Below are 10,921 nucleotides of genomic sequence, written 5' to 3' on the forward strand. Positions count from 1 at the left end.
ATGAAATATCATAACCATATACAAATGATGAATATGGGGGTTACAGGGTGCTACACTGTACCTCAAAGTGTCACAGATTCCCAAGCTACAGTGAGGTGCCAGATGGCATGCATATCCCCATTTTGGCCCCACATCATCTTGCGAAGGAGTACATCAACAGAAAAGGCTACTTTTCTAGGATATTGCAAGCTCTGGTGGATCGCCAGCGTTGTTTCACTGACAGCAAGGCAGGGTGGTCAGGGAAGGTGGATGACACATGCATCTTCAGGAACACTGGCCTGTACAGAAAGCTGCAAGCTGGGACTTTCTTTCCAGACCAAATGCCAATAGAGATCCTTGGAGGCCCAGCCTACCCCTTGCTCCTGTGGCTCATGAAGCCTTACACTGGGAACCTTGACTGCAGCAAGGAGCGCTTCAACAACAGGCTCAGAAGGTGCAGAATGACTGCTGAATGTGTCTTTGGCCAATTAAAGGGTCACTGGTGCTGCCTTTTTGGCAAGTGAGACATCAATGAGGAAAATATTCCCATGGTCATAGCAGCCTGGTGTGCTCTGCATAACATATGTGAAGCTAACAGAGAAATTTCCTCAGGGGTGGTGTGTTGAGGTGGATTGGCTGACTGCTGATTTTGAGCAGCCACATACCAAGGCTGATAGAGGGGCCAATGGGGTGTGTGTGGGGGGGAGGATATTTGAATCAGGGAGGCCTTGAAGGAGCATTTTGACAGTGAGCCCCAGTAATGTGTCTGTAATGCATTTAGCCAGGCATTGTTTTCTTGCACCGTAGTATGAGCCTTGTAATGATTGCTGTGTGTGCGTTAATTTTACACTGCAAATGCACTGATTGCCCCTGTGTATGAATTTCAGTAGCAATCACCGTTTGTAGGGGAGAAATAAAGATTCCTTATCTTTCTCTATGGACATTTTTATTCAATAGTGATAGACACATTACTATGTTCTGCAAGGGGCATGAAAATTAAGAGCACATTTTCAAATGAGGCTGTCATGGGGGGGTATATGTCCAGCTGTCATTGTGATACATGTCCCTTGGGGTGAGGTGCATGGGGTACTGAGACAGCTTGAGAACATGCAAGGAAGGTGGAGGGGGGAAGTGAGGAGGGCATGAAAGGCAGTTCTGTATGGGCTGCAGGGGGAGGCAAGCATGGATGTGTTCCGTCTGCAGTTCAATCAGGGACCTCAGCATGTCTGTTTGGTCCTGTAGCAGCTGTATCATCCACTCCTGCCTCTGTTTCCTCTCCTGGCTATTCATACACCATTTCTCATTGATAGCCTCTCTCCGTACTCTCTGCTCGCAATTGGAAGCATCAGAAGATTGCATCACCTCCCAGAACATGTCTTCCTTACTCGTGTTTCGTCTCCTTAGCTGCCAGAGCTGCTCAGCTGGTGTGCGGGAGGAGGCCATCAAGAGCACATCTGCAGAAGCTAAAGAAACAATAGACAGAGACACTATTGTGAGTGCACTCACAGCCCTGATTCAAACAAGTTAGAAACACCACTTTCTCACTTCTCCTTGGCAGGCACACAGCACAGCGGGAGTCCCAGTTGTGGTGAGTTCGGCCCTGGGGGGAAAGGGGTAAGATGGAACTAAGGGGAGGGAAGTTCAGAGGGGTATCACTACAATGCTTAGAACCACTATTCTGAATAGTGGCACTGTTTTCCACAGGCGGGGGTGATAGCAGCTGATATCTCACTTCTGCTTGTAACCTTTAGCAATGATCTTTGAGAACTAATGGAGGAATACTGGGAGAAAGGCAATCAAAGTACCTATTTTTAAAAATGAGAAGAAAGAGAACCTGAGGAATTACAGACCAGCCAACCTAACTTTAATACCTAGAAAGAAACTGGAAACAAATGATTAAACAATCGATCTGTAAGCACCTAGAGGATAATAGGGTTACAACAAATAGCTAGTATGGATTTATAGAGAAGATTCATGCCAAACCAACCTAATTTGCTTCTTTGACAGGCTTACTGGTTTAGCAGATGAGGGGGAAGTGCTAGACATGATATATCGTGATTTTAGTAAGGCTTTTGGCACAGTGATCCATGATGTTTTCATAAGCAAACTAGGGAAATCTGGTCTGGATGAAATTACTATAAAGTGGATACGTAAGTGGTTGAAAGACCATACTCAAAGAGTAATTTCAGAGTACCAGTCGTGTTAGTCTGTATTTGCAAAAAGAACAGGAGTACTTCTGGCACCTTAGAGACTAACAAATTGATTTGAGTATAAGCTTTTGTGGGCTACAGCCCACTTCTTCAGATGCATAGAATGGAAAGCTTATGCTCAAATCAATTTGTTAGTCTCTAAGGTGCCACAAGTACTCAAAGAGTAGATACCCATGACTTGCTGTCAAACTGAGAATTTATCTAGTGGAGTCCTGCAGGCAACTGTCCTGGGTCCAGAAGTATTCAACATTTTCATTAATATGACTTGGATAATGGAGTGGAGAGTATGCTTATAATATCTGCAGATGACACCAACCTGGGAGGGATTGCAAGCTCTTTGGTGGACTGTATTAGAATTCAAAGTGATCTTGACAAATTGGAGAATTGAAATCAGTAGGATGAAATTCAATGAAAACAAGTGCAAAGTACTACACTTAGGGAGAAAAAATTAAATGCACAATTATAGAATGGGGACTAACTGGCTAGATGGTAGGGAGGGTTGGGGGCTATAATGAATCACAAATTGAATGAGAGACAACAAAGTGATGCGATTGAGAAAAAGGCTAATATGTGGGGTATATGAACAGGAGTGTCCTATGTAAGATGCTCCTCTACTTTGTCCTTCTCTACTCAGCACTGGTGAGGCATCAGGTGGAGTACTGTGTCCAATTCTGGGTGCCACCGTTTAGGAAAGATGTGGACAAACTGGAGTGAGTCCAAAGGACAGCAACAAAAATTATAAAAGGTTTATAAAATTTGATCTACGAGGAGAAGATTAAAAAACTTGGCATGTTTAGTCTTGAGAAAGAAGACTGAGAGCGGACATGATAGTCTTCAAATTTGTTAAGGGATGTTATAAAAGAGGATGGTGGTTGATTCTTCTTCATGTTCACTGAAGGTAGGATAAAGAGTAATGGGTATAATCTGCAGCAAGGGAGATTTAGGTTAGGTATTAGCAAACAGTTTCTAACTCTTAGGTACTTAAACTCTTGAATAGTGTGGAAGAGGGAAATTGCAGAATCCACATCACTAGACATTTTAAAGAACAGGTTAGATAAATATCTGTCAGGGACAACCTAGGTTTACTTGCCCTTGCCTCAGCACTGGAGGACGGACTAGATGACCTCTTGAGGTGCCTTGCAGCCCCACATTTCTGTGATACTAGGCCACAGACATTCCCCAGAAATGACTGTCATTTTTGTTGCTATCTCAGCCCGATTTACCCAGCCCGATAACTGTCCTTCTGGTGCTCCCCTGAAAACGGGTGGGGTGGGGGTTATCTTGGCACCTTGGGAAGGGTGGGACAACGAGGGAAGCAGTGAGAGGCACCTCAGGTGCTTATACAGCCTGCCCCTAAGCACCACGTAGGGGGTCACCGGGAGAGCCCTGACCCCACAGAAGCGAGTTCCTACCCAGCTGGGGGGTCGGGGCTGAGGAGAAGGCCCCACTGTCTCCACAGTCTCACTCATTACACCCCTGCCCCATGTGGGTTGGGTACCAGAGAGCGAGGGGTGCTCAGCCATTTCCACGTGCTGCGTGGCTCCAGACTAAATCACGCAGGTTGTTACTGACTCCAGTGGGGCACCAGGGCCGATGGGAACGGGCCCGCAGCGCTTGCACACAGCTCCCAAGGCTGGGATGTCCGGAGGTCATGACTATAGAGCAGGGGTGGGCAAACTTTTTGGCCCGAGGGCCACATTGGGGTTGCAAAACTGTATGGAGGGCTGGGTAGGGAAGGCTGCACCTCCCCAAACAGCCTGGCCCTGCCCCCTCCCACTTCCCACGCCCTGACTGCCCCCCTCAGAACCCCCGACCCATCCAACCCCCCCGTTCCTTGTCCCTTAACCGCTCCCGGGACCCCACCCCCTATCCAACCGCCCCTGTCCCCTGACTGCCCCGCCCCCTAGCCACACCCACGCCCCCTGACAGGCCCCCCAGGGACTCCCACACTTATCCAACCCCCCCGTTCCCCATCCCCTACCTCTACCCCATCCAACCGCCCCCTGTCCTCTGACTGCCCCGGGGATCCCCTGCCCCTTATCCAACCTCCCAGCCCTGGCCCCCTTACCTTGCCGCTCAGAGCTGCATGTCTGGCCGCCGCCCGGCCGGAGCCAGGAGCGCGCAGCTCGGCCACCCAGAGCGCTGGCGGCGTGGCTGCGAGGGAGGAGCCCGGGACTAGCCTCCCCGGCCGGGAGCTCGAGAACCGACAGGACGGTCCCGCAATCCACTGTTTGCCCACCTCTCCTATAGAGCCAGCCACCCCGCCCCCTTGTTGCTATGTACGTCAGCACGTAGAGGCACGTCTGTCGTTGCTAGGGCAGCTCAACGTGCAGGGAGGATGACGTAGTGACGCCGCGGCGCTGAGCAGAGGAAGGGGGAGGGCGCTGCTGTCGCTCCGGCCGGTGAGTCCTGGGGGGCTGTTGCTGACCCGGCGCAGCATCAGCCGGGGTTGTCCTCTGCCCCCACCCGCCATGGGGGCCGGCAAGGGGTGGTGGCGGGGCGCGCGCCTCTCCCCGAGTGTGAGGGGGGCGGGCTCCTCCCCCGCGGGGCCCGTCGCGCTCCTCCGCCCCCTGAGGGCTCACGTGCGTCCTTTGGGGGGATTTCGGGATCCCGTTCTGCCCTAAGGCCGGGTCCAGCGCTTGGGTGCCCGTGCGAAGCCCGACGTCGGGCCGCCGCTCTCCCGTGTGTCAAAGGTTGCACGCCGCGCTGGGTGTCCAGGCTGCTCCGTCCCGACCGGCCCTGGCCGAGCCGCTGCCTCCCCTCCCCTCCCCTCCGGCCGCGGTTGACACCCACCCGCCGCCATGTCAGGGCCGGTGAATGCCGCCGGTGCAGAACAGCGACCCCGGTCCCCAGCACAGCGCTGTGAGGCGCTAATTCGCGGTCCCCAGCACCGGGGAGCACAAACGGGCCAGCTGCAGAAACCCTGGTATTGTGCGAGGGAGGGAGTGCACCTGAAATGGCTTGTAGTGGGGAGCAGGAAACGGGGGGGCGGAAGCAATATCCATAGTATGACACTTGTTTTGGTGCCCCGGCAGTGCCACTATAGTTAAAGTTGCTTTATGACTTCTGTTTGATCTCTCCAAATACCCTCAAATTGACGGATTTAGCTGGATTTTTTTGGAACTTGCTGTGCTTGAGGAGAGTGCAGGGTAGCGTTAGTGACTCAAATTTTGGGGGTCAGCTGAAGTAGGGGTTGTGGCCATATAAGCCTAGAAAAAAGTAACTGTTTTTCAGAGTTTCTAGGTGGCTTTTTTTTTTTTGGCTTGGATCTAGAGATGAAACTATTGATGCGATGCAGCTCAAAATGGTCTCAATCTACTGAGTTTTCCCCAAGTTAGTGCATGGTATCTACTAAGTCTGTGGGGAACCCAAATTGAGGACAGTGTGCATGCATCAATACAGAAAAATGGCACTATTTACAAGCATTGAGTTTTGCAGCATATAAAGTGGTCTGAAATCCAACAGGTTACTCATATTTCTTTGAAATTTGATGTGCCTCATGGGGGTGCAAAGTAGCATTATTAATCCAAATTTGGGATCATTTGGGCAAGGGTTACAATGTTACAACCCCCGCCCCCAATGATTTATTTTGCCTTGTGCTGTTAAATCGAGAGGTACTAATGACTGAATGAATCACAGACCTCTTTGAGACTGGCTGTGAAGTAACTCTTCAATTAACGTAACTAAGGATAACTTCCTTTGCAGTGATGTTGTAGTTGTGTAGGTCCCAGGATATTAGAAAGACAAGGTGGGTGAGGTAATATCTTCGATTAGACCAACTTCTGTTGGTGAGAGAGACAAGCTTTTGAGCTCTTCCTCAGACTTCTGTGTAGCTTGAAAGTTTGTCTCTCACCAACAGAAGTCGAGCAAATCAAAGATATTACTTCACCCACCTTGTCTAATAACAGGATAAGTTAATCACAAGTCCCCATGTAAGGTAAAAGGAGTATATGGGTTAAGTGGTTGAAGGTTGGTGTAACTTGTGAGTGGTATAATTGTGGTGGCAATTTCATTTTTTGGGGGGTATAATCAAAGTCTTTAGGAGGAAAAAAATAGCCACGAATGCTTCCCTGGAGGGGTATTAGGGGATGGAGGAGTGAGGAATAGGGGGAAAGAGGTTTGGATCTCTAGCAAATGGAGGGGGATAAGTAGTGGTGAGGAGTAGAGGAGCAGTGAGGGAGGCTTGGGGATTATGGGATTTGGAGGGATGGGATACTGGGAAGGGGGACATGGAGATGAGTGTCAGCAGGATTGGTGTAGAATAGAGGCCGGGGTACCTGTCAGCCCCACATTCTCCCCTTCTGTGTGTGCCTATATCTGGAGACCTCTTGCCCCTCTGTGGGGGTCTGAGCCACCCTCTCTGCCCCCTCATATAAGCTGGGATATAGGGGGCTTGCTCCTCTTGGGGTGGCTGAGCCCCTTTCTTTGCTGTCTGTGTATGCCAAGATCTGCAGGGCCCATGCCCATATACAGAGGTTGGACACCCCCCTCCCTATCCTGCTCCATGTGAGCCAGTTTTGGGGGATGGAGGGAGCTTGACTTTTTGGGAGAATCTGATCTCCTTCCTGCCCCCATGTGAGCCAGGATATAGGGAAATCCTTGCTCTTTGTGTTGGGAGCTGAGAATGGGCATACTCAATGCATATCACAGGTTCTGAAACACTTAGGAGGGACATGTGAACCTATACTTTCACTAACCACTGGGATAAATGGTGTAGTTCTCATGTCTGAGGCTGTCTACACTATACAGATTTTAGCAACACGGCTGTGCCACTAAAAGGTGTGCAGTGTAGCTGCTGTTTGTTGGCAGGAGCGAGCTCTCCTGCCGACAGAAAAATTCCACCCCCTATGAGCAGCAGCCACTTTGTCGGCAGGAGAGCGCTCCTGCCGACAGCATGCTGTTCACACCGGTGCTTTTCGTCGGTAAAACTTTTGTCATTCGGGGTATTAAAAAAACACTCCACCCAAACGACAAAAAGTTTTGCTGACGAAGTTCCGGTGTAGACAAAGCCTGAGTTATTGGTTCAGGTTGTATTCATCTCCATGGCGTGTTCTTATTCACACCTTTCAAAGCCTTATATGCTGCAGATGGATGTGTAAAGGATGACACTTCTAAGTGCTTTGGATTTAGAGCAATCAAATTTTTGAATTGCTCCGCTCCAGCACCAATGGTGACTTCTCTGGCTCCGCTTCGGGTAGAAACCTGCAGCTCCACTGCTCCATGCTCCAGCTCCAGGCTCCGCTCCAAAGCCCTGTTTTCATGGTTTTTTAAAAAAATTTGCTGGGCCTCATGGGAATGCAGAGTAGGATTAGTGACCCAAATTGGAGGTCATTTGAGCCAAGGTTTCTGGAGATATAATCCCAGAATAAAATAGCTGTTCGGTTGGTTTTTGTTTGTTTGTTTTTTAATTCTAGGGTGGTGTTTTTTGTGTGTGCAGAGCTAGAGATCAAACTGTTGCTGTGATGTGGGTCAAAATGGTCTCAGTCAATTCCTTTGGTAATGCATGGCACCTACTAAGTTTTTGGTGTCCCAAATTGTGAATAGTATTTAAGAACAATTTCAACAGTTGGTGAAGAGCATGTATGTTTCAGCTTCTTACAACCCATTCACTCTCACCCACAGGATTCCATCTAACACTGTTAAAGGATAAAAAGGGAGTGGGGGAGAAAGGTTGCCCATGCCACCTTCCCTCTGTCTTTAAGCAGTGCCTCAGTATGCACATAGACACAAGTAGCATTAGCCCTTGGCACTAGAAAGGCTTGTCTTCACATAGGCCTTAGCTACACTTGCAGCTGTACAGCGCTGTGAGGTAAACCTGTCTTCATACAGCTGAGTAGGGAAAAGCACTGCAGTCTGTCCACACTGCCAGCGCAGTGGTGTGGCCACACTTGCAACATTTGCAGCTGTGTTGGGAGCAGTGCATTATGGGCAGCTATCCCAGCATTCATGTGGCTGCAACGTGCTTTTCAAAATGGGGGGGTGGAGTGGATTGTGACAGGGAGAGAGAGTGCTTTTTGGAGAATGTCAGCTCTCTATTTTGCAAGTTCCAAACTCCCGGCCCCCTGCTCATTCATTTACTCACTCAAAGCAAGCTGCAAACTGTTTGCTTTTCTCTGTGGTAGGAACTTTGAAACCGGCACTTCCGCATTCCTGCAGCCGTTCACAACAATGGAGAGGATTGGCCACTTGACAAGGTGATTAGTACAGCGCTGCAAGCATTTACACTCACACCCGTGAGTCGTAGCCACTCCGCTGCAGCTGTTATTCCTCTCGGAGATGTGGAGTACCTGCAGCGGTGTACCCAGGGAGATACAGCGCTGTAAGTGCCCTGCCAGTGTGGACAGGGAGTGAGTTACAGCGCTGGGGGAGGCTTTACAGCGCTGTAACTTGCAAGTGTAGCCAAGGCCATATAGCACTATAGCTGCGTGGCTGCAGCACTTTAATTAATCCCCTCCTCCCCGAGAGGTGGTAGCTATATTGACAGGAGAAGCTATCCTGTTGACATAGCACTGTCTACACAAGGAGTTAGGTCAGTATAACGACGTTGCTGAGGGATGTCGATTTTTCACACCCCTGAGTGGTGTAGTTATACCAATATAGGTGTGTAGCGTAGACCTGGTTTAAGATTCAGGATGTTCCAGATCCAGACCTCACACAGACACTTAACCAACTCCGCAGAAAGAATACCACACGTGTACAATTTAAGAACCACCTCACAGCCTTTTGCAACCTCCTTACACTTATTCACAGGATACTTTCTCAACCTACACTTTCACTATACCATCATAACATTAAAATCTTCTCATATTCCACCTCACTGCTGACAACAATTCTTGTAATAAAAACCCTATGCCTTGCTACTGACAAACCTACATAATTCTGCATTTAAAGGATGCATAGTGGATCCCAAAGGTGCACATGCAGCTCTTCTCTTTGCTCATATACACTGAAGGCTACAAAACAGAGATCTCCTCAGAGCATAATCACAGCTCTGTCACACACCTCAAGATAGTCCACACATGTCCTTATATCACAAACCCACCTTTACCAACAGGGCCCAACTACTGCCTTCACCCTTTAGGGAGGGTACACCTAATGTCTGACACACTGATTGTACCTGGAATGTATGCAAATAATTCCCATTGGCTACTGCCATTTCCAGGGGACCAGAGAGGATGTGGCATGGGCAACCTTTTTTTTTTCTTGTTAGTTTTTTGTCCTTTAAAAGTGTTAGATGGAATCCTGTGGGTGAGAGTGAATTGGTTGTAAGAGGAGGTGAAGAGCTTGTACATTTCATCAACTCTGGCACTGGCAGAGCAAAGATATGTGTGTTAACGAGACCTACTGGGGCATTGCTGCAAGAAGGGAGAGTTAAAGTTCCATGGGCAGCCTTAACTGTGCATTTCCTTGGTTTCAGAAAATTGAGTTTTGCTCAGCTGAGCATTCCTGCAGGGGGACAACATAAGAATGGCCATAGTGGGTCAGACCCATGGTCCAACTAGCCTAATATCCGGTCTTCCTACAGTAGCTAATGCCAGGTGCTTCAGAGAGAATGAACAGAACAGACAATCATTGAGTGATCCATCCCCTGTCATCCACTCTCAGCTTCTGGCAAACCACGGCTAGGGACGCTCAGCACATGGTGTTGCATCCCTATTCATTCTGGCTAATAGCCATTGATGGACCTCTCCTTCAGGAACTTACCTCGTTCTTTTGTGAACCCTGTTATAGTTTTGGCCTTCACAACATCTCCTGGCAAAGAGTTTCACAGGTTGATTGTGCATTGTGTGAAGAAGTACTTCTTTTTGTTTGTTTTAAACCAGCTGATTATTAATTTCATTTGGTGACCTCGAGTTCTTGTGTTATGTGAAAGAGTAAATAACTCTTAATCACTTTCTCCACACCAGTCAAGATTTTATAGACCTCGATCATATCTCCCTTTACTTGTCTCTTTTCCAAGCTGAAAAGTCCCAGTCTTTTTAAGCTCTCATTATATGGAAGCTGTTCCATACCCCTAATCATTTTTGTTGCCCTACTGTGTACCTTTTTCAATTCCAATGTATTTTTTTTAAATAGGGCGACCAGGTCTGCATGCAGTATTCCAGATGGGGTTGTACCATGGATTTATATAGAGGCATTATGATATTTTCTGTCTTACTAGCTATCCGTTTCCTAATGGTTCCTAACATTGTTAGCTTTTTTGACTGCTTCTGCACTTTGAGCGGATGTTTCAGAGAACTATCCACAATGACTCCAAGATCTGTTTCTTGAGTTGTAACAGTGAATTTAGAGGCCCATCATTTTGTATGTATAGTTGGGATTATGTTTTCCAATGTGCATTACTTTGCATTTATCAACATATTACCAAGCAACCTCAACTTTATGTTAATGTAGTTTTTTGCCTTTAAATTGTATAGATATAATTACTATAGTGTCTAAAGATTATGGGACTCAAGGGAGACTTGAGTTCAGTTCCTGGCACTTAACTTCCGTGTCTCAGTTGTCCAACTTCTGCTTACATGTTGCATTCCTTTCTCCTGCACTTTGTCTGCTTTGTCTGTTTAGAATGCAAACTCTTCAGGCAGGGACTGCTGCTTACTGAGAGTCAGTACAGTGCCTAGCACAGTGGAGTCCTAACATTGGTTGGAATCTCTTAAGTGCTTCTGGAATATAAATAACAATGTGTATATATAATATTAACAGGTGCTTTCAGGGTCTAAGTATCTATTACA

General features: G+C 48.0%; 1 protein-coding gene across 1 annotated transcript in view; it reads left to right on the forward strand.

The window, feature by feature from the left end:
* Positions 1-4,564: 4,564 nt before the first annotated feature.
* Positions 4,565-10,921, forward strand: part of BTBD9 (BTB domain containing 9) — a 298,931-nt gene continuing 292,574 nt past the window's right edge. Inside the window, exon 1 of the mRNA XM_026649595.1 lies at positions 4,565-4,591. The gene's annotated coding sequence lies outside the window, so the exon portion shown is untranslated. The remainder of the gene's footprint in view (positions 4,592-10,921) is intronic.

This window comes from Terrapene carolina, unplaced genomic scaffold, assembly GCF_002925995.2.
Source record: "Terrapene carolina triunguis isolate 2854851 unplaced genomic scaffold, T_m_triunguis-2.0 Scaffold85, whole genome shotgun sequence".
NCBI classification, from domain to species: Eukaryota; Metazoa; Chordata; order Testudines; family Emydidae; genus Terrapene; species Terrapene triunguis.